Raw genomic sequence first — 6,000 nt, forward strand, 5'->3', positions numbered from 1 at the left:
CGCAGGCCCTGATTGAAGTGGATGAGAATCCTGTTTACAGAAGCTGCTCATGCTGACCTTTACTGCAGCATTGCTGTTCCAAGCCACTCCTGGGAAGCGTGTGGACAGCCAGGCCTTGACCCCTTGGTGGCCCAGCCATGACCCCAATGTTGCTGGAGGGCTGGTTGCCTCCGCAACCTGGGAGGAAGAAGGGCCCTGCAGGCGTCAGGGGCTCTGTGGCAGAATGCATGGGCTTTGAGGACCCGGAAAGAGCCAGATGCTTACAACCAAATCCTCCTTGGAGGTTAGGGAGGAACAGTATCATGTCACTGAACTCTGTCCTACCCGTGTGTCACTAAGGAAACAGTGGGAGGAGGGGCACCCAGGTGGCTCAGTCGGTTAAGCGTCTGACTTCGGCTCAGGTCACGATCTCATGGGTCGTGAGTTTGAGCCTCTCATTCGGTTCTGCGCTGACAGATCAGAGCCTGGAGCCTGCTTTGGATTCTGGGTCTCCCTCTCTGTCTCCCCCTCCCTCACTTGTGCTCTGTCTCAATACACTGGGAGGAATATGGGACCTCATAAGACTCACTCCAAAACTACCACCGTTAGTCTTCCTCAGTGCCCACCTGGATTGGTGCTGTGAGATAGCGAGTAGGTGGGAAAAGTCCACAACATGTGGATTAATGCAGGGTTTCCTCGCTGTTCTACCAGAGACACTGCTGACCCCTCATCCATGTCTTGCAATCAGGAATCAGCCACTTCCTGGGGACTGACAGCTGCCCTGCTGATCACCACACACCATGGTGATTAGCAGGTGCCGTGTGCTTGCGAGTAAACTGATATTACACTGTATGTTAATTACAGTTGAATTTTAAAAAAAAAGTCCATATAGGGCAAAGAAGACATTTCTACAGAAATTTTAACGTATTTTGATCTAAATGATAATGAAAATTGAATATATTAGAGGGATATCTGTAATACTGAGTGCATATAACAGGTCCAGTGACTTTAAAATTTTCTGCTGACTCATGATTACAAGTCTATCTAGAAGTATACTTCAGTATACTCACAACAAAAACAGTTCTCCAGGGGTAAATTAGACAAGCACAAGTTCCCATAGAGGCAGTAATAATGTTTCCAAAGAATTTCAAACACATCAGAGCCAGGAGGGAAATGGTCAGGCAAAATATGGACAGGCTGAAATAATATCAGAGATGATGGGGAATCTTAAAGATGTTTACAATCTATCTGTCGCAAAGAATCATCTTTATAAACCCTTTACCAGCCTCCAGGAGGTTATAAGCACACCTCACAAATGTCTCCTCACACAGGATCAAGAGGACAGATGGCTTACAAAAGAGCAGGAACAAACTTGTGGGGGTGATGACTGTGTTTGCTATCTTGTGGTCATGGTTTCATTGCTGCTTACATATGTCAAATATCAACGAACTGTATTCTTTAAAAAGGTGTTGTTACCCTATACAAATTACACGACCCTGAAGCTGTAGGAAAGATGTAAAAGGCAACACTGAGAAATTTCATTTTGCTGACAAACATACTACAACTGTGTTTTAATAGTAAGAATTTGTAAGCCAATGTAAAATAGAAAAATTAAGAAAATGCAAATTTATAGTAGGTACGAAGTCAATGACTTCTGGTGTACATTCACGAAGTACCTGGATAAAATCCTTTGGAATATCTCCAAACTGTGCCCCAAATTCATGGAAGAACAGAAGGAAATAAAAACACAAAATGTACTAGAGATACAAATGAGATTGTTCTAGAGAAAGATGTTGACAGATATGGGTATATCTGAGAGAGACGGGCAACTGCTATTATAATAATATGGGATTATTTTTCCAAGAAAATAAATTACACATTATGGTTCACTTTTTGATGTTTTCTTTCAATGTTCACTTTGATTCTGAATCACAGCTCAAAATGTCAGATTTCTGAGGTACATAAAGATTTGCATAATCAGGTGATCATGTATATTTTGATAATATCTGTGGGATTTTAAGTTACCTGAACACGCATCTTCAAATAGCCCAATGAAAGGAATTCATGTTTCTATTTCATGGTATTGTGCCAAAATCAATCAATAGCAACTCTGAAAATGGATCTCTCAAATAATACAAAATTCCTGGGTACGGTAAACCAAAACAATAGTACACATCTCATTCTACAAAAACTGGACTTAGAAGCATTTTAGGAGCAAAACACTCGCAATGCAATTCATACTAATTCACATACCAAGCTTAATTGTGTGCAAAGAAACCTGCTAGAAAGTAGCCTCTGAAATCTATAACATTTTCATCTTCAGCTCTCAGAGATGAGATCACAAAAATGTGTAATGGTGGGAAATACACACTCACCGTCTTTGACTAGCCACTGTCTGAAAGAAAGCAGTAGCTGTCAGCACAATGGTTGGTCATGGGGCTCAAATGCACCAAAGACAGAGGCCATCTTGTCACGAAGGTAAAACATCTTCGGCTGTGGGCACTCTTGGTGCCTCTGGCAGCTGTCTGGCAGCTGATATCGGTAGGTGACGCTGAACTAGATTAGACCCAATGAGGCCAGGAACACTAGGTTCTCACGGTCAACGGCCATGAGTAGGTGGAGGTGGGAAATGCAAGACAAGTTAGTTGATGGAAGAATTCAGAGATGAGGTAGGGAGAGAGCTGAACCAATCTGTGAGAGGCAGCCTAGGTACAGGGGGAAATTTCTCATAAAGACGATCAAGAATTTTCCTCCTTCATAGTCTCAAAAGAAACAGAATCGATTCTATTTAGATGGGAGGCATTCGTGTGGAATGATTCTGCCTCAGTGCAAGGGTTATTCCTGACGACTGGGACTTTCCAGACCCCGCTCTAAGGATCTGGTACATGCCAATCTAAAGAAATCTACTTATCTCTATGGTGTTCTCTGTCTGTCCGTCTGTCTGTCTGCCTCTCTCACTCTCCTAGGGGTACAAGTTTTGCTTTTCAATGATAGAGTGAAATAGTCACACTGGGAACCAGGTGTTTCATTGTATTTGGACAATCCTAAGGACATTCAGAACCCTCCTTGCTTTGAGTAAATCAACACTCTGCACATAGCTAAAATAAGGACAACAATTCATTCACTTCCGGATCGTGTCGCCCCTCGTGATTTTCCTATCATAAATGTCCAAGCGAGATGCAGCCACTTAGTTTCTGCTGGGCTTATGAGGCTCCCGTCAACACAGCTGGACACAGAGTCCCGGGGACAGCCTCCAAGACCCGAGGCAAAGGGCTGACTCAGAAGTTGCTAGAAGTCAACAAACCAGGAAGCACAGAGCCCAAAGACATTTCACTTTTTAACACTCTGTACCAACACCAATGCTCCAGTTACCTCTGTTCCCAGGGCTACCAAACTTCACAAATATGAACAATGTGCTGATAGGAAAACGAACTACATATAAGACGGACCCTAAGCTTACAAAGCTTGAAGCAGGATCTTAACAGGGCTTCCAGGAGCCGGTCTAATATCCATAGTTCCTATTAAATAAGAGTTCTTGACATTTTTAAAAACAACTTTAATGAAATAATTCACACATCATAGAAACACCTATTTAAGTCAATCAGCTCAATAGCTTTTAGTATCTTCACAAATCCTTCCTTCTTGACACTATAAACCTACTATGATCAGGTTTACATCCTGTCACCACTGCTCTTTTTGGACCAAGCAGCACAGACAGGACCCAGAACTTGATGCGGACAGCTGTGGCCACAACCACTTCAGGCTGGTGGAGAAACCTGCCCTGTGGTCGTCAGTCTTCAGGAAGAAATGAAGTTCTTCTGAAGTTCCCATCAAAAGCCCCATAGAGAAACTGTTGTTTAACCACAGTGTGAAAGAACCAAATAGGAAGGAAGAATCCACCGATGTCCCATGTTTACTCACATTTGTGTTTGGGTAACCAGGACACCCAAGCACAAGGAGCCAGAAAAACAGCCTCTGCATCTTCCTGTCCTGGTCCTTTAAGGGGACTCTAGGGTTCCAGGCGGGAGGTGGAGACGGAGGATGGGGTGTAGGTGTGCAAGGGAGGAGTGGGGAGGGATGGGAAAGGGGGGAGGGGTGGTAATTGGGGAATGGGAGAGGAGTATAAAAAGGGGGTGGGTTAGGGAAGGGGTGTGTCAGGAGAAGAAGGGGGTCAGGGACAGGACCAGGATCAGATCAAGTACAAGAGGGGTGGGGGGAGGGTTCAGACAGGTTAGTAGGTCAGCAGGTCAGTAAATCACTAGATAAGCAGGACATAAACAGCAGGTTAAGTGGACTCTCAGGAGCAGGTGGAGCAGAGGAAGATCCTTCTTCTTCCAAGCCCTCACCTGTCTAGGTGTTGCCTTAGCAACCCAGAGCCTTGATACTCTCTCTCGACCAATCAGCTGCCCTCACCCCTGGTAGAGCAATACGGACACCCCTTGTGACCTCATTTTTAAAAAGCCACTTCCCGCCTGGTGCACCACCACGTGCCATCCCAACGACAGGTCCTCTCTGGAAAGTTGGCCGACCTTCCGGTTTCTGGGCCCTCCCAACCCAGCTCTCTGTCACTTCTGAGTGCTCTCTCCTTCCTTTCTGAACTCCCATCTGCCATGGGCAATAGCTGAACAACAGAGAAAGCAAAGGAGGACACAGCTGCAAGAACAATCAAATGCACACGCAGACAGGAAGGTTTAACCCTCTCTCAGTCAAAACAGATAGAACATCCATAAGGTAGACATCTTGATAGCAAACCATCTGAATCCCACAGCTAGATCCATGTATGTGTCCACATGGACATAACACTGTAGAGGACACATTCACTTCAGGCACAGAGGATACGGTTACAAACATTCACCCTATTTATTACGGCCATAAGGGAAATTTCAGAGGAATGAAATGATTTCAGAGGAAGGAAATCACACAAAGCATGTTTCGGTGATAGAATGTGCTAGAAATCACTAATAAAGAGGAAACCAGAAATTCCCGTACGTTTAAAAATTGAGAAGTTCCTCTAGAAGTAGAATATGAGTCAAGAAATCCCAAAGCAAAAGAGCTATATTTGAACTGAATGATAGGAGCAAAATAAAATTGTAATCCAGAATGTCTCCTGGCCTAGAATATCCTGGAATGTTGGTGTGAGAAGACTGTCTGGTCCCCAAATCATCTCTAATTGACCTGGACATTTTAACACCACAAACAGTGGTAGATCTGTCACTTATCTGTGTGACCCTCCTACCTATTGGCATGGGCTGTACATTATGAACCTTACAGGGGATGCGGGGGGGGGGGGGGGCGGGGGGTTGGATCCAGCTGACTCACAAGGGATCTCCTGCAATCTCCAGGAATGAGAGCATTTTAAGAGAAATAGTTCATCAGCTTCTCTCCTGGGGGACCCGGGACAACACCCAGATTGTTGGCAACACCAGGTGTGCTGGCCGGGGAAGGCCAAGCAGGTGGGCAGGGGCCAGGGACCCAGGTGACTAGGCAAACCTACTGTAATCATCTCTCCCGGGCTCTGTCCTGAGCTGAGCTTCCTAAATAGTTTCTCTGCATGATTGACTCAATGATGCCCCAACTGAAAATCATTGCTCTAAATCCCCTCACTTTTATTTTTACATAAATTTATTGTAACAGGAACCACTCTGGCACTGCTAAAATAGCAAAGCAAGGGCTCCAGCCTAAATATAAAGAAACCATACAAAACAACCAAAACCAAAACAAAACAGGAATGAAAAACCAAGAGCGTTACATTCCCTTTAGATCCTGCTGCCTGCCTCAAGAGCCCCAGGGTTGGGCTGTCCTGGTTATACAAGGAGAGGCCAGCAACAGAGGGGGTGGAGTCTGACTGGCCCAAAAGTGAATGGGAGAGAGGCCCTGACAATAAGGGGGCCTAGGGAATTTCAAGAAGGGTGGCCAGGGTCACCCTGATTATAACTGGAGCAGGCACCGGGGAAAGAAGAGGCAGTGGACGGAGTCTGGGGGGCCTTGAACAAGTGAGATCATTCATGGAGGTGAGGAAGT

Source organism: Acinonyx jubatus, unplaced genomic scaffold (genome assembly GCF_027475565.1).
Source record: "Acinonyx jubatus isolate Ajub_Pintada_27869175 unplaced genomic scaffold, VMU_Ajub_asm_v1.0 scaffold_25, whole genome shotgun sequence".
In the NCBI taxonomy this organism is placed as follows: Eukaryota; Metazoa; Chordata; class Mammalia; order Carnivora; family Felidae; genus Acinonyx; species Acinonyx jubatus.